The 23,772-nt window shown below is 45.0% G+C and overlaps 1 pseudogene; it reads left to right on the top strand.

Moving 5' to 3' along the window:
* Positions 1-253: 253 nt before the first annotated feature.
* Positions 254-23,547, top strand: LOC149874927 (uncharacterized; annotated as a pseudogene).
* Positions 23,548-23,772: the final 225 nt, after the last annotated feature.

Raw genomic sequence — 23,772 nt, 5'->3', positions numbered from 1 at the left:
GTCCTGATTGCTTTTTCCTCTAGACCAATATGGCTGCAACCTGGATACATGACACATGAGATAACATGGCATGTAGAATGGGAAGTTCAGCAAGAGACCAGCCTGCCACTTTTCAATTAGTTGAATTAAAAAAGGAATCCTACAAAAAGTAGAATCCTGGTTATATTATTTGATAGAAGTATACAAGTATTGAATGGGCATTCAGGGGAAAAAAAACAGGAAGATCAAGGCATGATTTGAGATTCAACTGGCAATGGATGAAAAAGGCAATAAAAAGGGGGTCTACAAGTATGTCAAAGGTAAAAGAAAAACCAAAGTAAATACAGGTCACTGACTAAATACAAAAGACAACTTAGTTATGATGATGCAGAGAAGGTCAATGTTTAAGATCTTTGTTAATAATTTGAATGGTGGGATTGAGTTCATGCTTAGCAAATTTGTTGATGACACTATGTTCAATATAGTTGTAGACAATCTTGAAGGCAGAATGACCTGTATGGACTGTAAAAATGGCCCATAATTAATAAGATGAAATTCAACAAGGACAAATGTAATGTCCTGGACTTGAGATGGAAAAATATTTGCATGCACAAATAAATACAGACTGAGGAACGATTGGCTAGGCTATACTATTGCAGAGAAGGACCTGGGGATACAGTGGACCATAAGATGAGTATGAGCCATAGGTATGCTCTTGCAAAACAAGTCAAAGGAATACTAGGTTGTATTAACAGGAGTGTCCCTTGCAAATCAGGGAAATGATTTCTCCATTCTATTCAGCACTATTGAGGCTTCACCTGGGATGCTGGGCCCCACTGTAATATAATAAAAACTGCAGGACTTCTGGCTGTGTGTCTGTCTGTCCATAATGCTGTGGACCAAGTGCACGTGCACCACCCTAAGCCTTAATGACACATATACACAGGTGGAGGTAGAGGCAGTGGAAGCCAGGGTGTGTTCCACCACATGAGGGGGAGGGGAGGCAAGGGAAGGGGAATGTGGCTTGTGGCCCTCTGGGGAGTGAGGGTGGCATGGTGTATGGCCATGTGGGGATAGGCATGGGGGTGGGCCTCGTGCACAGCCACAGAGTGCCGTACAGGGAGTGAGTGTCAGGTGTGCAGGCACAGCCTGCTGGCTGCAGCACGTGGCCATTGGGTCGGGCATGCTCCCTGTGCCCACATCCCAGGTAGCACCCTGAAGCCATATGCCACAACACCCCCTATATGGGGGAGTGGGGCACATGGGGAGCTGGCTGCAGCATGCGGTTGTGGGGCATGGTGCGCTCCCCACAAGGTACTCTGTAGCCATGAACCATGCCCCCCTGGCATGGGGGGGCATGGCTCATGGGTGTGTGGAAAGCTGGCATGGGGGCACACAGACAGTACCTACCAGCTGTATCATGTGGCTATAGGAGGGGGCACACCACCCATGCCCAATCCCCCCTCAGGGAGTGACTGCCAGCTATGGCTGTGGGGTACACAGGCCATGGGGGGGCATGGCCCAGGGGGTCTCACACCCTAGGGCTACGTACCATGCCATGCAGCCAGTGAGTGCTCCCCCACCATGGCCACTCCTCATGCCATGCCCCTTGACCATGTGCCACCCAGCCACAGCCACTTACCATAAACCTGGGCTGCCCCCCATGCTATATTATCATAATTGGCAGGCACTCCCCACACAGTGGATGCTCCGCATGCCACCCTTTCCACATGCTAATGTAGCCAGCCTCCCACAACCATGCCAGCCCCCCATGCACTCACCATGTGCCACAGCCTGGGGTCGCTTCATGTGTCACACCCTACAGCCACATGACACCCCCTGCATACCCATATGGCATGTCCCCCTATGTGCCATGCCATCCCCCAGTGTGTCATGCCCCCCATTCACCCCGCACCACACCCGGGAGCTGCTCCCCATGTCATGTGTGCACAGCCTGTGGGCACTACCTGCACCCTGCCTCCCATGCACCCTGGCCATGTCACATGGCCACAGCTGGTGGGTGTTTCCTATGCCCCTAGACCATGGCCTCTTTCCATATGGTGTCCTGCCATTGTGAGCCACACTCCCCAACACAACCATGCACTATGCCCCTCCCAACCCATGCCACAATCCAGGGATGTTCCCTGTGGGTGCATTCTGTGGCTTCTCCCACACCATAACCGCTACCCATGCCACACCCTGTGTCTGCATGCCATGCCCCTGCACACCACATGCCACACCCAAGGGCTGCTGCCTATGCCATGTGGCCACAGCCACCAGGCGTTCCCTGTACTCCCAAGACATGGCCACTCCCTGTGTCATGCCCTGTGGTTGCATGCCACACCCCTCCATGTGCCCTGTGCCACACCACAGAACCACTTTCCATGCCACACAACTACAGCTGGTGGGTGCTCCCTCTGCTGTAGAAGCTCCCCACACCACAATGCATACAACCCCCACCACATGCCCTGCACCACACCCTGGGGCCACTCCTCACACCACACAACCAGCAAATGCTCCCCACACCACTGTGCCATACCTTGCGGCTGCATGCCAACCCCCTCACATGTGGAGTAGTGGGGAGGGGAGTGGGGAGTGAAGGAAAGCAGCAAGGAGGGGAGTGAAACGGGTTGGAACCAGAGTGGCAGGGGGAGCAGGGCAGGATTCAGGATGGTGGTGGGAGTGGGGGAACAGCGCAGGACCCTGAGCAGCAGCAGGGTGGGGAGAGTAGGGCAGGACCTAGAGAAGCAACATGGGGGACAGCAGGGCTAGACCTGGATTGATATGGGGAGAGTGAGGGGCAAGACATGGGTCTCCATCCCCACTCTGCCCCTGGCCCCCCATCATTCATGACAGACATTTTGCTAGTACTTCAAGAAAGACATAGACAAATAGGTAAGAGTCCAGTGGAGATCAAGAAAAATAATTAAAGGCCTAGGAAGTGTGATTTCAGAGAAAGGCTGAAAGAACTAGGACTGTTTAGTATGGCCAAGAGCACACTGGATAAGTCTACACATGTATTTAGCTGTACCTAAATTTAATGTGCACTACCTTAATGCACATTAAGGCAATTTAGACTTGTGTCCACACATGCACAAGTTAAAGTATATTAACACCATGTGTGTGGACTGATGTAGAACCAAAGTTAGTCCCAGGTTAGTTGATACACAGTGTTAATGCACCCTAATGCATCTACAGGTGCATTAATGCACTTTAGCTATTTGCATCTAAATTTCATACCTGCTTTTGCAGGTATCACTATTCTGCATGAATAGTCTAAAATCATCATTTTTAACATGCATTAAAAGCACACACATGTATATACGTGCCCTTAACATTCCTTAAATTGAGTTAAACCGCCTTAAATATGCATGTTTAGATACACCCGCTTAAAAGGGATTTGATATTGGTTTTCAAATACCTGAAAGACTATTACAGAGAAGATGGAAATGGCCTTTTCTCTCTGGCTGTAAGAGACAGGACTAGGAGCAATGGCCAAATCTGCAGCAAGGGAAATTTAGGTTGGAGATTAGGAGAAACCTTCTACGAGGATGATCAAATATTGGAACAGGTTACCTAACCTAGGGACAGATGTTACACATAAACCAGTTTAAGGGCATTTACACACATACTTTTCCATCCTGCAATGCACCAGAGATCCACCACTTCAAAGCAGACTCAATTAATCAAGTCTGCTCTGCACACAAACTGATGTACACCACACTATGTGCAGCTGTATAAGTGGCAAAATGCATGCCAGCATGCAGAAAACGGTGGCAGTGGACTTTTGAACTAAAGGACCTCCAATGTGTTTTAGTTCTAAAGTTCACTGCCACCAATTTCTCAACACTGACACACATTTCGTAATTTATGCAACTGCAAGCATCGCAGCACCAGGTGCTTTTTAAAGTGCCCAATGCTGCGGCACTTTCATGCCTTAAATGATCAGAAACTGTTTTAAACCTGTAACAGATCATATATTCAGTGCACATAAACCAGTTTCAGAATGGCCAAAACTGATTTAAGATAAACTTGGTTGAATGTCGTATCAGACTTAACTGATTTAGGTCAAACTGGTTTATTATGGAACTTCTGTCCCAGATTCCTTCCTGGTTTAAGTTAAATCACAGTCCCCCAGTATCACAGCATGCTTTTCAGCCTTGGGCTGAGCTGTCTGTTCCAGAGAGCAGGGCTGGCCCCACCCTTCTTCTCCCTAACCAGACTTCCAGCTGGATGAGAAGGAGATGCAGACTGCAGGCACAGCAGCATCTGTCTGGCTTCCCCCTGCTCCACCCTCCCCTTGCTCACTGCTGAAGCAGGGATCCCTTCTCCCTGACAGCAGGGACCCCACTGGCATGGACCCCAGCCAGCATTTGGCCATGGTCACGTCACCCCCATTCTAGCTAAAGCTGAGAAGTGTCTATGTGTATGTTTCTCCAAGTTCACTGGAACAAAGGGGGATAGAACAGTGTCTGCTTATGACTTTTTAGAACTAATCAACAGGTCAGCTGGTAATGCCCCTCCATTCTTCCTTACAAATGTTTTAGAAAAAGCTGTTTAAGAAAATCTTGAATGAATGAGAAAGAGGCTTTTGTTTTCTTGATGGGCTCATAAGCTCTGTGCTGATAGGCTCCCTGCTGGGTGCTGGCTTTCTTGCTTTAAAGGGTGCACTCTGCCAGTGTTCAAAACAGGGTAGAGAGAAGTGTGAGAAATTACCTGGTTTGCAATGTGTGGGACCCATGAGTGCTATCAGTTTGTTGCAAACAGTATGAAGGAGCAGGAAGAGGGAGACTGAAAAGCTCAGTATCACAAACAGATGCACGCAGTCCCCTCCAGCCTCCCTGCCCCCCCACTTTGCGTCAGAGTGCTAGCCAGGGGTTGGGGTCTGGCAACATTCCCCACCCCTAGAGCAGTGAGTGGGGAAAAGTCTGGTAAGGGATGTTTCCCCCTCCCACTCAGGCATACCGTGGCTGGGGACTGTGTAGGCCAGGGTGGGGGTTTAAACCTCTCCCTCATCATAACATCCTGCTAGGGCCTAGCCATACTCCCCCTGCCCCCGCCCCCGCCCCCAGCTCAGCCCTGTGGAAAGCAAGGGAGGGCTTACTCTAGCACCCCCGGCTTCTAGCCTGAGCCACAATAGATATGTGGCTGCATGGCCTGAATCAAAAGTGAATGGCTATCTACTTGTAAGTTGATTCAATCTCTGCATGTTATACCAACCTGCAAAGATTGAATCAATTCAGGCTCAGGCTTTTTGAATGTCTTTCCCTAGCCCTAGAAAAAATTGTGTAATTACCATTCTTGAAAATTTTCAAGAGCAGGTTGGGAAGACAGTTGATAGAGGTGGTTTAGTCAGGGATGCTCCCACCTTGAGATTGGGCTAGATGTGGTCCCTTTTAGCCCCACTTTCATATGTCCTATGATCTCTTATATAACTTCTTACATCATTTGGATGCACAAAAAGCACAATTACTCATTCAGATAGGCAGGTACGATGCAAACATGAAATGCAGATATAACATAACCATAACAGTTACATAGCTTTTTCATAATCATATTAATTATTTACAATCGGCAAGGTTAAAGTATAGGGAAAAAATACACATGCACAGCTTTGCAGAGTATCAGACTCTTAAGTCCCCATATGTAGAAGAAGGAAACTTCTGTTGAGTGCTTGTCATAGTTTCATAGTTTCATAGTAGCTAGAGTCGGAAGGGACCTAGGTAGATTATCTAGTCCGACCCCCTGCCTTGGCAGGAAAGAGCACCGGGGTCAGATGACCCCGGCAAGGTGCTCATCTAACTTCCTTTTAAAAATCCCCAGGCTAGGAGCCTGCACCACTTCCCCTGGAAGCCGGTTCCAGGCCCTAGCCGCACTGACTGTGAAGTAGCGCCTCCTAATATCTAATCTAAACCTACCCTCCGCCAGCTTGTGACCGTTATTCCTGGTCACTCCTGGCAGCGCACGGGGGAACAGGGACTCCCCCAATACCTGCTGATCCCCCCTGACCAGTTTGTAGCAGGCCACAAGGTCCCCCCTTAACCTTCTCTTGTGGAGGCTAAACAGGTTCAGGTCCCGTAGCCTCTCCTCATAAGGCCTGCCCTGCTGACCCTTGATCATACGAGTGGCCCTCCTCTGAACTCTTTCCATATCGTCCACATCCCTCTTGAAGTGTGGCGCCCAGAACTGGATGCAGTACTCCAGCTGCGGCCTGACCAGTGCCGCATAGAGGGGGAGGATCACCTCCCTGGACCTGCTCGAGATGCATCTGTGGATGCATGACAGGGTACGGTTGGCCTTCTTGACTGCCTCCCCACACTGCCGGCCCATGTTCATCGTGGAGTCAATGACGACTCCAAGATCCTTTTCCGTCTCCGTGCTGGCAAGAGGGGAGTTCCCCAACCTGTAAGTGTGGTGCCGGTTCTTCCTCCCCATGTGCAACACCTTGCACTTATCAGTGTTAAACCCCATCCTATTCTCATCCGCCCACCGTTGCAACCTGTCAAGGTCAGCTTGTAGCCTATTGCACCCTTCTAGTGCACCCACATCCCCCCACATCTTAGTGTCATCAGCAAACTTGAACAGGGTGCTTTCTACCCCCTCATCCAAGTCCCTGATGAAGATGTTGAACAGTGCGGGCCCGAGGACCGAGCCCTGCGGAACCCCACTGCCCACGTCCTTCCAGGTCAAGAAGAACACATCCACTACCACCCTCTGGGTGCGGCCCTCCAACCAGTTAGCGACCCATTTGACTGTGTGGGCATCGACACCACAGTCTCCCAGCTTTTTGATGAGGACAGGGTGAGAGACAGTGTTGAAAGCCTTCCGGAAGTCCAGAAAGACTACATCCACAGCAACCCCTGCGTCTAATGATTTGCTGACCTGATCGTAAAAGGCCACCAGGTTGGTCTGACAAGACCTGCCACTGATGAACCCATGTTGGTTGCCCCTGAGCATGCATTCCCCCGCAAGGCCCTCCTGGATGTGTGCCAGGATAATTTTTTCAAAGAGCTTACCCGGGATTGAGGTAAGACTAACTGGCCTGTAATTTCCCGGGTCCTCTTTTTTTCCCTTTTTGAAGATAGGGACCACATTGGCCCTCTTCCAGTCCTCCGGCACCTCACCAGAGCACCACGAGTGCTCATAGAGCCGCGCCAGGGGTCCCGCAATGACCTCGGCCAGTTCCTGTAGAACCCTAGGGTGAAGATCGTCCGGACCAGCGGACTTGAACACGTCCAGCCTCTCCAGAAGTACCCTAACTAACTCCTCGCTAACCCCTGGCCCAGGCGTGTCTCTCCTGGGGCCCGAGGGGGGTCCAGCAGGGAGGTGGCTGAACTGGTCCCTACTTAGGAAGACAGAGGCAAAGAAATCGTTAAATATGTTAGCTTTGTCATCTGGCATGACGACTAAGTTGCCCATCGTGTCCTGCAGGGGCCCCACATTACCCGGGACGCTCTTTTTACCCCCTATGTATTTGAAGAAGGACTTCTTATTGTCCTTAATCCGGGAAGCTAGTCCTATCTCCATCTCTGCCTTGGCCTTCCTGACTGCCCCCCTACATCCTCGGGCGACTGTAACATAGTCCTTCTTGGTGATGACCCCATCCCTCCATTGGGTGTATGCCTCCCTTTTAGCAAGGAGACATTCCCGGATGCTCCTAGTGAGCCATGGGGGTTTATGTGCCCTCCTGCTCCCTTTGACCCTTGTTGGGATTACCTCCCTTTGGGCATGGAGGATCGTCTCCTTAAGGAGCAACCACTCACCTTGGACATCTGGCTCCCTTCCCCTCTGGGTCCTCAGTGCTTCCCCAATGATCCTCCTTAGCTTGTTGAAGTCAGCCCTCCTAAAGTCTAGGGCTGTTGCCTTGCTGCAGCCCTTTGCCATCTTACGCTGGATGGTGAATTCCAGCAAGCGATGATCACTGTCTCCTAGGTGGTCCGTCACCCGCAGCCCCATCACCAGGTCGTCACCCGTGGCCAGCACCAGGTCCAACAAGGCGTCTCCCCTGGGGGGGCTGTGCACCTCCTGGGTTAGATGGAGGTCCTGCACTCTGGCTAAGAACCGACGTGTTAGTTGCTAGAATCATACTTAAAGATGCAGATATGATTTGTTAAAACTTGAATGCAGCTGGATCCTTATAACTCCAACCAGGAAACAAGAGGGGATTAAGTATGTTTTTTGGAGCACAATGAATGGAAAACTTGAATAAAGCCATGTAGGGCCAAAATAGTGAAGGAACAGCTGAACCTGAGGGTTATATTTTATTATCATAAACTGAGTAACCATTGACTTCAAGTTTCAGGAATCTGAGTTATATGCTCCTATGCTAAGTGCTGTCTGCTTGTTCTGTTCTAAGCCATGCAGAACCTCAAACCTATCCCAATCTTCTAGCATTAGCATAATCAAAAGGAAGCTTTGGGGAATTCAACATTTGCAACCTCAGTTAGCATTTATCTAGGTCTCATATAATATATACTGTCATGGATAATGAATATAGTGCATGAATACTTGAAATATTTGTCACCATCAATAAAAAGTGTTGATGAAGTTCTAACATAAGCTAAAAACTTTGTGACTCCTCATTTGCTTGAAGTCTGCTGCACACTGATAACTGTAATCTGTTTCATTTAGTTATGCAATAGGCACCAAAATTAAATTGTCAGCGTCTCTATCAAAAAAGGACTAATAATCAGTGCCTGAAGTAAACATTCAATATGTTCTATTTCTTAAAGAAAATGAATAGACCTCTTTTACTTCACCTTTCTATTCAGTCATTGTTTTTTTCAGAAAGAACAGGAATAGGACATAGTAAATATAATTAATGATGACTCATAGCTTGTTCCAGAAATGACAGATGGATCCTTTATTCAGGTACAAGTGCCGGATGGAACTTTCCAATAAACAAAAGGACTATAGACTGATAGTAGAGTTATGAATTAACTACACTGACATTGAAAGCAAGATGCAGGCTCAGATGCAGAAGGAATAAGTTTCTGCCTTCAAGTCAACATCTTAGGGATCCAGATGGACTGGGTGTCACAACTTGGCAGGTTGCAGATTCCCCTGCCAATATAAACAGGGAATAATAGGGGGCTCAATTCCCTCAAAAGACAGATTGAAAATAGGCTTAGGGGACAATGTCTCTAAGATGCCAGGGACGAGGTAAAAGCCTCCCTAAAGTCTCAGAGAGTGAGGAGAGAAACAAAACAAAACAAAACCTTCTTGCCACTCCTCAATCCTAATTCAAGGGCACAGTAGTGAGGTCCTAACAATGGGCTGAGAACAATTAAGAAAGCATTTCTGACCTTCATCGTATAAACCATTACTGTAGTTTCTGGATGAATTATTCTAATGAACTTGCAGAGTAATTAAACTAGAGCCCTGTCTATTTTGACTTTCTTTCTGTATGTCTGGGATGATAGGTAAAATGGAAAGATACAATATGCCAAGTATACCTAGCAAGGCAAAACTGCAGAACAATTGAAAATGTGGAGAAAATGCTATTTAGATACTTCATGTCTGCATGGTCTTATGACTGTCAGAAGTATCAAATTCCAAAAAACTTCACAAAATTGAAAGGTCAAAATAACAGGGTTTTCTGTCTTTATGTGCTATGCATATCAATTTATTTTGCTGAGTAATTCATTTAAAAGAACAGCAATGTTAATTATAAGTATGTGCAAACATATTATTTGTGGTATATAGACAAGTATGGAGAAAGTGAACCACACATTGTCCTTAGTATATAGAAATTCCAGGACACTGACAAGATAAAATATGATACTGCATATTTGTCATGGAATGCTATATATCATTCTGACCTAGTACTTTGTGATTTCAGAAATGTTTCTTTTTTTTTTCCTTAATGTAACTCAGTTTGAAATTAGCTGTCTAAAACTACTATTAACACTAGCAAGGCTTCCCTTTAAAAAAGAAAGAAAAGTGCACTTTCCTTGATACAATAACAAGGTCTTTTATATTCTTTTAAAACAGTAGATTTGTTCCAGGGTGAGACGCATCATTTTAGACAAAGGAACTCTGGCTAATTTCCCCTAATATTTCTCCATGCTTTAATCTTATCCAGAAAACAACCATTTTCAGAATGCAAAACATCAAATAACTTTAATGATGTATCACTATGATTACATATCATATTATAGGACTTCTTCAAAATATAGTGTCAGCTTAGAATACCAAGTACCAATGAGATTGTTTTGGTGTATTTCTAGATCATTTTAAAATGAGGAAGAAAAGTTGCCAATATTTCCCAAAATTCCTTATCATGAGAAATCATTTTCCATTCAGGTCTTGTTGAATCCAGAAATATTTTAAAATGGTGACTTCCATTGTCATGTAGCTTGTTGTTTCTGGGGGCGGGGCGGGGGATAGAGAGGGAGAGAGAGGGAGGATCATACAGCAGAAGATATTTTTGCTTTAACAGTGAGTTTTGTACTTGGGAAAAATTGTAGATGTTTTTTCCAGTTACATAGGACTCATGTTAAAAGGCAGTGCTAACTGCAGAGAGACACAGCTTCTAACACAGCCTCATCCACATTCAGCTATTATCCATCTGTTAAGTGCTGTCTACCAGGGAAATTGACTGGCTTACTTATTCTGAAATAAGTGTTCCATTATAGCTAGATTGATATAATTCCAATCAGTATAACATACTTTGTATTGACATTTCACAGGTAAACACCTTCACCAGGTAAAAGGAAGTGAATACAAAATCAGGCCAGTTTAGTTCATCTAATACTTTGGTTGCGTAAACAATATTAATGGGAAATGTAGAAGATCACATACTCTCTCTCCCCCTGTCCCAGTCCCCTCAGAACATTTTCTCTTATGATAAAGGTCTACATTTTGTTCATGATTTAGATTACTTTAGACAGGATTTTTTTGTTTTTTTACTATCTGTTTGTACTACTTTGAAAATCACCATCAAACAGCAATAAAAAGAAAATCGAATGAATTATTGTAATATTTTATTTTGGTTACCTTTTTCACCATAATTGTGAGTGAGATGCTTGATACTGAAACAATATTAATTAATCAAATGTAATATTCTAGTCATCAGGTTTTTTGACAGTGATAAGAGTGGAAGTGTGACAAGGAATCTCAAATACTCCTGAAACAGCTACTTAGCATTGCTGTAACAGTTTAGGTTTAAATGGTTGGCAAAGCTGTCATTTACATCTACATTTGAACAATGAAAATGTGTGATGATTCAATTTTAAATCATTAATACACTAAAACAAATACTGATTCTACCTGATTAAGTCAAAGTAATGGTTGAGATAATTTGCTAGCATATTTTAGCCTAAATTCATTCACCTTCCAAACAAAACATGAAATGTGCTAGACCCTCCAACAATAATTTGTTCTTAAGGTAACTAGGATTTTTTTTAAAAAGGTGATAACATTCTCCAGTCTTCAGTATTCTTCTCACTGGTCGTGTCTACATGAGACACTGACTGTGCAGTTGTTACTACACAGCCATTTAGTGCTTGTGTACCCAAATGCTAAATGACTGTGCAGTAACCAGCATTACTGTGCAGCAGTGCCCCCACTCAGCTTCCTGGTGATACAGACTGCAGTAGCTTGTTACTACTGTGCAACAGTTCATTACTATGTGCACTGTATCATGGTTTATGCCCCACGACACTACTGTGCAGTAGTAACAAGCTACTGAGCAATAAGCATCTCGTGTAGATATGGCCACTGAACATATTGTTTCTTTATGAGAATCCTTCTCAGTGGCCAGGTCAACAACACATGCACTTAACTGAAGAGTAGACTAATTAGCTGCAGAGTAAAGTGTCAGCGTGTAAGCATGTGATGCTATTAGGCTTCAGTAAACTAATTAATGGTGCCATAGGATAGTACTGTCAGGAATAGTACTATTTTATGGTGAGGTAATTTACTGTGATTAAATGCACATATTGACTCTGACTGCAGGTGTATATTGTGCCTGGTCAGATCAGCCAGAGGGGGTCCAGACTCCTGCCTACCATCTAGCCACACGCTCTGCACTTTCAGCACCATTACACCACAGCCAACCCCTCCACTGCCTGATGCACCCACCCAGATTCTGGTACTGACCCTGATGCCCCCTGATATTAGGAGTGGGTCCAATGTAAACTGCTCGGTCCCAATTCAATTGCTGCTTCCCCAGGTACACATGTAGATACTGTGCCTGGGAGTAGTTTAGCCTGCCTCAAACTGCTTCAGAGTTTATAGTTTTGAATTAATTGCATGTGTAGATGCACCCAGTTTTTCTAAAATGAAAATATGTCATGCCATGCCCATACCATATACCCAGACTATACCGTACCATATTCCTTTACATTATTGCAATATAATACAAATATAAGTGTATACATTATATATATGTTTTCTTCTTAAAAATAGTGGCATATATTCTTAAAGGGCATAATACAATTAAAGTATGTATTATTTATATCCTATATCTATTTTCACTTTCAGTAATTAGAGAAATTAGCACTACTGTTAGGAAATCAGATTTTATATCTTTAGGAAAGGAACTGGAACTGAATGGTCAGCAAATGTGGCCCTAGTTTTCCATAACACTAAATAACTGTACAATCATTGAGCATGTTGGCCTCAGGCCATCTGAAATCATATCTCATTTTGCTGAATGTATTTTGAAAATGGGCATGGTATTTAAAAACAAAAACCCCACGCTTTACATAAATTCTCAGAATGGTCAATATGAGTAGAAGTCCTCCACAACCATTAATGGGTTACAACATAACTGAGATTTTCAGATGATGAATGGAAAGACTCTATTAGGGCTAGGTAATTTACACAGGGACAATCTCATTTAATTTATATCACAATTGCAGAGAGTCATTACAGATGAATTTTTTAATTTTACACTTTTTCTACAGACAACTAATCAGAAAGCTGTTCCTTCACTTCAAATCTAGGCAGTCAAGGCAACCTGACCACCCCAGTAGTAGACAGCACATAGTTTAGAGATGAAAAATAATTCTCAAAGGGTGCACACATGCCATTTTCTACTATATTTTGCGGACAGATTTTTTTCTTAATCACAAAAGTAAAGGTAAAATCTTAAAAACAACTTGTTTTCTGCCTTAGCTAGCCAGAAATTATCTTAAAGTCTAAATCATTAAATTAATCTTCTATTTGTAGAAGGTTAACATTTAATAATTAAATAAGTAACTTAAATTAAACTACTAAACTTTTAGGTACTAGTGAAAAAATAGCCTCAAAACAACAAATATACAGACCATAATCTAATTACTATGAACATGAACAGTAATTAGTGGTTTATTTTTTAATTTATATAGAATTTACTTGTGAATATTTGATTCCATTGCAACACTTGTTCCTCTAGGTTTCTTTGCACTTCAGACTTTTTTTTATGGCTTCACTTTCTGTATGACTTGGCATTAGAAGAAAAATGGATTAAGCTCTAGGGCTGTTCATATATGTTCTTTTTTAGGTTTAATCTGGACTACAGCTGTAATCATATACATGTGGATGTCTGTAGTCTGAATTAAAGTGGACTCCAATCCAATTAACTAATCCTCATTGAATGAGGATTAAAGTTAATGCATACTAAGGCAGTCTGAATCAGGCAATTTAAACTATATTAACTAGCATTTATATACAGCATTGCTTTTAGGAAAAACAGTCCTTAGAAACTCAGAGAAGAAGATACTCATTGCAAATATTAATCCCTGCAAGGTTCTTTGGGTAGATCTGAAAACTTATTAGAAATATATCACCCAGTAAAAGATATCATATCTACCCAAAGAACCTCATCTGCTTATGTCCTTATACCAACGTGGCTACAACCAACAACCCTAATCCCTGCAAGGGAAAATCAATGGAAAAAGTAGAGGCTATCAGGAACAAAGTACCACCTTTTCAAAGTCAAATGTGCCAACAGCACCTCACCCTCCTAAGTATCAGGTCAATTGCACCTTCTGGAACAAAACTTTAGATAACTGTAACAATGTAGCAGTGTTTACTGTGGCAAAGTGGGGGTCACTGACTAAGCACAGAGCTAGTTTCCCGCCTGCCTCTGGGCATGCTGCCCACCAGTCTCTCCTGCCACACCTTGTTGTAATTAATTAGGTTGTTAATTAAGGTGGGAGGCTTCCCATTTTACACTGTGATATTGTGGGGGGCGGCTATCTGCCGTTCCATTCCACCCCTACACTGCAGCCCAAGCCTCGTAGATATCATTTCAGGCAGCTGGCTCAACAGTCCCCTTCGCCCATTAACTGTGGCCCCACTCATGGGACCTTTGGCTTCCATAAGCCCTGGCCCCGTCTCAGGCCAATTCAAACTGTGGGATGCAAATCAGTTAATGTGATGTAGAAAATGCTGAAAATATCTTCAAATCCCCTAGAACTCTAATAGATCAACAAGAAGAGAGAATTTGATTCTGCCAATTTCTGCTTCAAGGTGGTTTCAGTGATGATGAATTTTTTTTTCAGCATCAATAGAATATGAATTAAGAAAAATACCCCTCCTACAGAGCATACTACAGTAAAAATATGTGTGCAGTTGCTTAATTAATCCAATTGAAGTCAGTAAGATTATTCATATACTTTAAGCATATGCTTATATGTTTTTGTGGACTAGAACCTAATATAATAGAAACATTTCTACCTATTCATATGCCACTTCATAAACTCAATTCTTATTCTTGTCTGTATTAGGGACCTTTGGGTATGATTAAGTTTTGAATTTATACTACATAGTAGAACCTAGATATTTTTAAGGATTAGTTTCTTACTTCCTCGACACCCCCCCCCCCGCAATAAGATACAAGATTTGTTCAGTATCCAGGGTAAACAAAATCACAATAAACCGATGCACAAGACTACTCAGGTCTCTAGTTGTTTGCTGGTTTGCTCTGGCTTTTATTTTAAAGAGTAATGGTCCTCCAGTGAGCTGCGTGGCACTTCTAATGAGATGATTGCTGAAATGGAGCCATGTGGAGTAATACACAGATGGCTGAGTCATTTTTAATTCAGCATCCTCCTGTGGGTAAAGCAGATTGTGAACTAAATGGATAAGAATGATCCAGGTTCTACTGAGTAGACAATGTAAAATGGTATCAGTGGATGCATCACATGCCATTAAGGTAACATGATGAACTATGGCACAGTTTGCACTAGAGTTTATCATTACACCTTAACAGCATATGTAGATATTCAAACTGCTGTGGTCCAGGGCACATGTACAGATGCTGTGCCCAGGACCACAACAATTTGACCTGGGGTAGAGCAGCCACGAGCTGGCAGGGAGCCAGTTGGTTAGCTCCAGACTCTGTTGGGTGGTGGAGGAGCCAGCCGGGACATGAAAGGCAGCATCAGGTGGCGGAGAGGATGGCTGGGATATGAGAGTGCCCTAGTATGTGGAGTCCTGTGGCTTGGCAGCAGGCAGGGGTCTGGCACTCTGCTGCATGGGCTGACCGGGTACTATGTACACAGAAGTCAGTGTTTACATCTGCGTTTAGGTGCAAGTATTTTCATGGCTGTAAAACACTACTGTCCCCAACAGTGGGAAAAATTAATTTGCTGTGGTCTAATAGCATTACATGTGTAGACTGTGATGCTTTACACTGCAGCAAATTAGTCTACTGCACAGTTAGGCACATGTGTAGATATACTCAGTATAAATAAGAATCAGGCCTTTGGTTACTTTGCTTTCTATAGTAAAGTACACTTGTATGACATCAATTTTTCCAAACAAATGATCTTAAATGACAAAATTGTGACTTTGTCCCTATCGAGAACCATTAAAGCGATAGTACAGCAGACCTTTATCTAACTTTAACTTTTTAAATATATGAGAGACCCAATGAAAGTTCACCTTATGAATGGCAAAAAAACCAACATTTTGTGACTTTAATAGAAGCCACAGAGAAAGTTTCTAAGCAGAGCACTAGGGGAGAAAAATGTTATGGAGTGTTTATCCAGAAGCTGTTTCAAGACAATGGTCTTTTTAAACCATCAGTTCCAAAGTTCTTCAATGCATTTTTAACTCAGAAAGTGCCTTTTACTAGTACTAATAAACTATCCCAGTAAAAATAGAATTTATAATCTACATTTAGGAAATTCAAGTAATTGACACTCAGGAGCACTCGGGAGCCAGGAACAGCGGGGAGAGGAGGGATCCAGGCACATGTGTGTCCCGCACATAAGTGTGCCCCCTTATCAGACCCGAGGCAGAGGCAGACACAGTAGCAGCTGATCCCCCTAAGGTAAGTGGGCATAGGAACTGGATGCAGCTGAGCTGGATCTGGAGGGCTTCCCTCCAGATCCCTCTTAGCTGAGCCGGTAGGGAGCCATGCTCCCAAGCCACGCCGTGCAAACAGAATGCGCAAACAGGCATGTTCTGTAAGAGCGCACCAGCATTTGCGTAGGTGTTTGCGCTGGCAGGTGAGCAGGAAGGGCCAGGAGGGAGACTCCTACTAGGGCAAAGGCACTGTACTAAGCTAAAAACAAGCAGAAGCTCTTATGATGGTGTTGATGTGGAGTGCTGCCAAGGCTTGTCTGAGGCCTCCACCCAGACAGAGCCCATGGGGGAGCTGGCATCCTCCCACCCCCTGGCTTGTGGGGGTTGCCCAGCAAGGCCCAGGGGGGAAGAGATTGGGGACCCCCACACCTGTCCTGCAGGGACCTGCCTTAGGGCCCTGGAGGTGCAGGTGAGGGAGCTCCAGGAGGAGGTTAGCAGGCTAAGGGGAATCAGGGAGGTGGAGGAAGAAATTGACGACTATTTCCTTTCCTTGCAGGGCCACACACCCAAGGCAGAAGCACCTCGGGAAGTGCCCTCCACTGCAGAGTGACAGACAGTCACCTCCAGAACCACAGCTGCTCATAACATAGCAGTACCATTTCCTCCAGTCTGGCTGGAGAACAGGTATGAGGCCCTGGCAACACTGGAGGAGAAGGAGGGAGAGCAGCCAACTCCAGACTCTCTACATTCTGAACAGGCCAAAGGAGCTCAGCAGTCCCGGAGGAGAAAGCGTCGAATGATCATCATAGGTGATTCCATCCTAAGAGGTACAGAGGGCCCCATCTGTCGCCAGGACCTCTCAACACGCGAGATCTACTGCCTACCCGGAGCAAAGATACATGACGTGACAGGGATGATCCAGGCCATGATCCAGCCCACCAATTACTACCCCATGGTTCTAATCCATGTGGGTACTAATGATGCGGCCAGGAGAAGCCCTAATCACCTGATGTCAGACTATCACTCTCTGGGGGCGTGCTGAAGAAGATAGGTGCACAGGTGGTATTCTCTTCTGTTCTACCAGTGAGTGGACATGCAAGACGGCATGAGACATGCATCTCAGAGACCACCTGGTGGCTTTGGGAATGGTGTCTTGAGGCAGGCTTTGACTTCCTTGACAACGGCCCGCACATCACGATGAGAGACATGCTCACCTGGAATGGGCTCCACCTTTCCCCTAAAGGTAAGAGCTTGTTTTCTTTTAGGTTGGTAGATCTCCTCTGGTGGGCTTTAAACTAGGCTCATCAGGGGAAGGAGAAGATGAGGGAGGAGGAAGCCTTGGACCACTAAACCAAGCAGCACTCACAAGTACAGCCCAGTCTAGACTGATGAACAGGTAAGCAACAGGGTCCAGGGCAATGCTGTGATTAGGGGGCCAGTGCACACATCCACAGCAGGCCTCAAATGCCTCTACACAAACGTTCATAGTATAGGAAATAAGCAGGAGGAACTTACCCTCCTGCTAGCTGACACCAACCCAGACATAGTGGAGCTCACTGAAACGTGGTGGGACCCAACACGTGACTGGGCAGTGAATATCAAGGGCTGTAGGCTGTACAGGAAGGACAGGACAGGGCAGAAAGGTGGGGGTGTGTCGCTCTACATTAAGGAGGAATACACATCCAAAGAGGTCCAAAGAGGTGATCCTCCCCCTCTATGCGGCACTGGTCAGGCCGCAGCTGGAGTTTTGTGTCCAGTTCTGGGTGCCACACTTCAAGAGGGATGTCGACAGCATGGAGATGGTGCAAAGGAGGGCCACTCATATGAACAGGAGACAAGAGGGCAAGCCCTATGAGGAGAGGCTACGAGACCTGAACCTGTTCAGCCTCCAAAAGAGAAGGCTGAGGGGGGATCTTGTGGCTTGTTATAAACTAGTCAGGGGGGATCAGCAGGCATTGGGGAAGTCACTGTTCCCCCGAGCACCACCAGGAGTGACCAGGAATAACGGTCACAAGCTGGCAGAGGGTAGGGTTAGGTTAGCTATCAGGAGGCGCTACTTCACGGTCAGGGCGGCTAGGGTCTGAAACCAACTTCCAAGAGAAGTGGTGCAGGCTGCTACCCTGGGGTTGTTTAAGAGGAGGTTAGATGCTCATCTTGCTGGGGTCATTTGACCCCAGTATTCTTTCCTGCCATGGCAGGGGGTCAGACTAGATGATATGCTCAGGTCCCTTCTGACCCTAGAAACTATGAAACTATGACACATCCTCATCAGGTAGCACAGAGTCAGAGGAGGGGCACATGGAAGTGCTCTGGGTTAGGATACAAGGTAGTCAAGGGGAAAGAGACTTAACGGTGGGGGTCTACTACAGACCACCCAACCAAGGGGAAGAGCTCGACTAGGAATTCTTGAGTCAGCTCACAGAGGTAGTTAGGTCAATGGACATGATCATTATGGGTGACCTGAACTTTCTAGACATCTGCTGGGAAGAGCAGTCAGCCAGGTCTGACCACTCACGTAGGTTCCTAGCCCAAATGCAGGACCTCCATCTAACCCAGGAGGTGCACAGCCCCACCAGGGGAGACGCCTTGTTGGACCTGGTGCTGGCCACGGGTGATGACCTGATGATGGGGCTGCAGGTGCTCGACTACCTGGGTGACAGTAATCATTGCCTGCTGAAACTCACCATCCAGCACAAGGTGGCAAGGCAGCAGCCCTAGATTTCAGGAGGGCAGACTTCAATGAGCTAAGGAGAATAGTCAGGGAAGCACTGAGGTCCCAGAGGGGAGGGGAGCCAGGTGTCCAAGAAGAGTGGTCACTCCTTAAAGAGATGATCCTCCAAGCCCAAATGGAGGTAATCCCAACATGGATCAAAGGGAGCAGGAGGGTGCAAAAGCCCCCATGGCTCACCAAAGGAATGTATTCCAGCTAAAAGGCAGGCGTACACGCACTGGAAGGGAGGGGCCATCACCAGGGAGGATTATAAGCGGCTGCTTGGGGATGCAGCGGGGCAGTCAGAAAGGCCAAGGCAGAGATGGACCTTGCACTAGCTTCCTGTATCAAGGACAACAAGAAGTCCTTTTTTAAATACATAGGGGCAAAAAGAAAGTATCGGGTAACGTGGGGCCTCTGCAAGACACACTAGGAAATTTGGTTTTCACACCAGATGACAAAGCTAACCTATTTAACAACTTCTTTGCCTCCTTTTTCCTGAGCAGGGACCAGATCAGCCCCCCGACTGGGCCTCCCTCAGGCCCCAGGGGAGGCACACCTAGGCCAAGGGTCAGGGAAGATCTAGTCAGGGAACTTCTGGAGGGACTGGATGTATTTAAATCAGCTGATCTGGCTGATCTCCACCCCAGAGTGCTGAGGAAATTAGCTGAGGTCATTGTGGGACCCCTGGCACGGCTTTACGAGCACTCGTGGTGCTCTGGTGCACTGCCAGAGGACTGGAAGAGGGCCAATGCGGTTCCCATCTTCAAAAAAGGAAGGAAGGAAGACCTGGGGAACAGTTAGGCCAGTTAGTCTACCTCCATCCTGGGTAAGCTTTTTGAGAGAATTATTCTGGCACATGTCAGAGGCCAGCAGGGGAGATTAAGCTTAGGGGCAACCAACATAGGTTCATTGGAGGTAGGTCCTGTCAGACTAACCTGGTGGCCTTCTATGACCAGGTCACCAAATCCTTAGATGCAGGGATAGCAGTGGACATAGTCTTCCTGGACTTTAAGAAGATCTTCAACACCGTCTCTAACCCCATTCTCATTAAGAAATTGGGGGACTGTGGTGTCAACACCTACATAGTCAAATTGGTCGCCAACTGGCTGAAGGGCCGCCCCCAGAGAGTGGTGGTGGATGGGTCATTTTTGACCTGGAGTGATGTGCACAGTGGGGTTCCGCAGGGCTCGGTCCTCGGGCCCTCACTATACAATATCTTCATCAGTGACTTGGACGGGGGGTAAAAAGTACCCTGTTCAAATTTGCTTATGACACTAAGATATTGGGGGATGTGGGCACATTAGAAGGAAGGAATAGGCTACAGTCGGACCTAGACAGGTTACAAGGGTGGGTGGACGAGAATAGGATGGGATTCAACACTGACAAGTGCAAGGTGATGCACCTGGGGAGGAAGAACCACCACCATACCTACAGGCTGGGGAACTCCCTTCTCATCAGTGCAGAGGCAGAAAAGGATCTTGGAGTCATTACTGATGCCAAGATGAACATGGACCGGCAGTGTCAGGAGGCAGTCAGGAAGGCCAACCGCACCTTGTCATGCATCCAGAGATGCATCTCAAGCAGGTCCAGGGAGGTGAACCTCCCCCTTTATGCAGCACTGGTCAGGCCACAGCTGGAGTACTGCGACCAGTTCTGGGCGCCGCACTTCAAGAGGGATGTGGACAGCATGGAGAGGGTCCAGAGGAGGGGCACTTGCATGATCAGGGGGCAGCAGGGCAGGCCCTACGAGGACAGGCTATGGGACCTGAACCTGTTCATCCTCCACAAGAGAAGGCTGTGGGGGGATCTAGTGACCTATTACAAACTAGTCAGAGGGGACCAGCAGGCCTTGGGGGAATCCCTGTTTCCCCAAACACTACCAGGAGTGACTAGAAATAATGTTTACAAGATGGCAGAGGGTAAATTCAGATTAGACATCAGGAGGCGCTACTTGACTGTCAGGGTGGCTAGGATCTCGCACCAACTTCCAAGCGAACTGGTGCTGGTTCCTACCCAGGGGGTCTTTAAGACAAGGCTTGACAATCACCTTTCTGGGGTCATTTGACCCCAGTACTCTTTCCTGAATGGCAGGGGGTCGGAATTGATGATCTGCTCAGGTCCCTTCTGACCCTACTAACTATGAAACTATGACACAATTGGACTCAATGAGGAAAAACAAACAACCTCCCCCCTGGGGAAAAAAAAACACAACCCCCCCTCCCTTACATTATATCATAGTTTCATAGTTTCATGTTAAAGGATGATTCCAAATCTGAAAAAATGTTGCCCTTAGGTTAAAAAAGGACTTTGTAATCTATGTCCTAATCTTATCTCTTTTTGTTTTTGCACCCTAACTTTGACAATCTTCCCTCCAAAAGATGTAGCTTCAGCCATCCCCATACATCAGTCAGGCTTTATCCAGTGTTGTACATTATCTAAGACTGTATTCAGTGTTCTTATTCTTCCGTGTTTAACGTTTAGCAATGTAATATAACATGGCCCAGATGCTCAAATATATTTAAGTGCCTAACTTGGTTTTCAATGACAGCAAGTTGAATAAATACAAGTTATTCTTTTGAAGGTGATGATGCAGAAACAGAGGAAATGTAATGATCGTAGTGCCCCCTGCTCTGCCCTACCCAGTCCCACACTGAAAATTATTGTGCTGGATGATAGTAAGCAAACATAAATTATAAATAGGATCATAAAACCATAGGAAAGTAGGGCTGGACGAGAACTCTTAAGTTAATTTAGTTCAGTCTCTGGATTAAGGGAAGACAGCCCTTGTCTAAATCATTGTGGCCAAGTGACTGCCTTTAAAATTTTCAAAAATGGAGGGGGGGGCGTTTCTTGATGGACAAGAAAGGTCATCAGCTTGTGTCTTGGTGGTTGCAGCCTGTGAGTTGTATATCATGATCAGAGATCCTGCTTTTCTCTGATTAAAAAACAAAAAATCCCAATTTTTTGGTCATAAAAAGTAACCCAAAATTCACAATTTTTAACTTTGCTGCCACATCTAGGCCATAAACCTACAGTGCCAAACAATGATGTTCTTAAATACATAATTTTATCATCACATACAGTATCCATCCTGAGCAGAAGCAGGATAGCTACATTCACAATACCAAGGATTGGCTAGTAAGCATGATTGAGTAACTGTACTCATTATCCTACCTCTTGTACCATACAGGCATAGCCATATTGCTTCCTCCCAATACAGGGAAGGGGGTATAGGCAAAGCAATGCAATGTGTTTGAGGGTGTCACTGCTGATCATGATAAGCTTGCAGTCTAGATGTGTAAATATAGCTTGATCCACAATTTACTCTCCATTCTTACTCCTGGAAAGTACTTAAACACCTTCGACACTATTTTAACAAAGCTTTATAAATGCTAGAAGCTTTTGGTATAGTATTTAGCAAAGCATTTTATTGTATTCCTGACTCTTACCTGCATTCCTAAATTTGGAAAATCATTGGTAGAAAGTCTCACACCTCTTTAGTGTAGCATGTTGTGCTACACCAACCAATAAAACAAAGGAATATTGAAAAGGTCAGTTTTTCACAGCATATTATTGACTTTTCTAGAATAATATCAGGTATTGAAATTCTAATATCTTATTGTAATGACAGAAATTTGTAAAATAAAGGAAACAGAAGATGGCAGAAATACGATTCAAATTTAAATCTGTGAAAATGCTCATTGCTTTGATCAAATGCCACTGATTTGGACCGTTACTATCCCACTCGTTCAAAGTGATAAACATTTACATTTACATTTACATTTACATGAATTGACATTCTTCAGTCCTTAACCTGGAAAAAGGCATCTTGTTTATTTAGCCAGACAGGACAATTATGATCTGGACCTCACCCAATAATTTCTGCCTCCAACTCAAAACTACTTCCTTAATCATAACTATTTGAATTTATTTAGTTCAAACATTGGGTCTGACATTGGATCAAGTTATGTGACCATAGATAATTCTGTTTTGCAGGTGTTATAAATGGTAAGCAAGATACTGTTAAACTTGATAAGGAAAACAGGCTGAAGTCCTTCACTTCTCTATGGAAACAGCATAACTGGTACCATTTGTGCCCTAAGGTTTTAATGGCATCTGTAGGTTCCAGAAAAGGCTAACTACAAATGCTAATATGTATTTTTCAAACAAAGATCTTTTCCTGTTGCCCTTTTCTGAATCATTTCCATTTTTTAATATTTTTTTTCAACAGCCACAATAGTCCACTATAAGGTTGGGGGAAGGGAGAGGGGTGACACCAGTGTTGCAGTAATGGTCTCTCCACTGATATATACATATAATGCATTTCATACCTCAACTCCTACTCGATAGCCTACTACATACACATTCAAAAATTACATTATCCCTCTTATCCCCAGCAACAAAGAAAGGCCAAAGCAGAATGCCCAAGCCATGTACCAAAAAGTTACAGAGCTATTGGATACACAATATATGAGAAAATCTATCAAACATTTGTGGCTGGATATAATGCTCTTTTGATTATTGTGGACCCTCAACAGAACAACTGTGGAAGGCAGACTTTATTCAGACAAAGAGCTCATATGACTCCTTTGCCTGCCAAAAAGCCACACTGATTTCAGTGGGAAATTTCTCAGATGGTTCTGAGTGCAAGAAAACAAATTTAGGGTATAAACCTATTTCATTTTGCATACCTAAATGGCACTTGCTTAGCAGTAAAACTGGTGTTTTGGCATTGTGCACAGGTAGACATCCTATTAGGTGAACTCACAGGTGCTGATATGTCTACTAAGTTGTACAGCAGGTTGCACTCTCTCAAGCCAGGTACAGAGCTCTATATC

This window comes from Crocodylus siamensis, chromosome 1 (assembly GCF_052110815.1).
Source record: "Crocodylus siamensis isolate JL-2025a chromosome 1, ASM5211081v1, whole genome shotgun sequence".
Taxonomy (NCBI): Eukaryota; Metazoa; Chordata; order Crocodylia; family Crocodylidae; genus Crocodylus; species Crocodylus siamensis.
The sequence above is the reverse complement of the archived record's forward strand: the minus strand, read 5'-3'. Positions and strand labels throughout refer to the sequence as shown.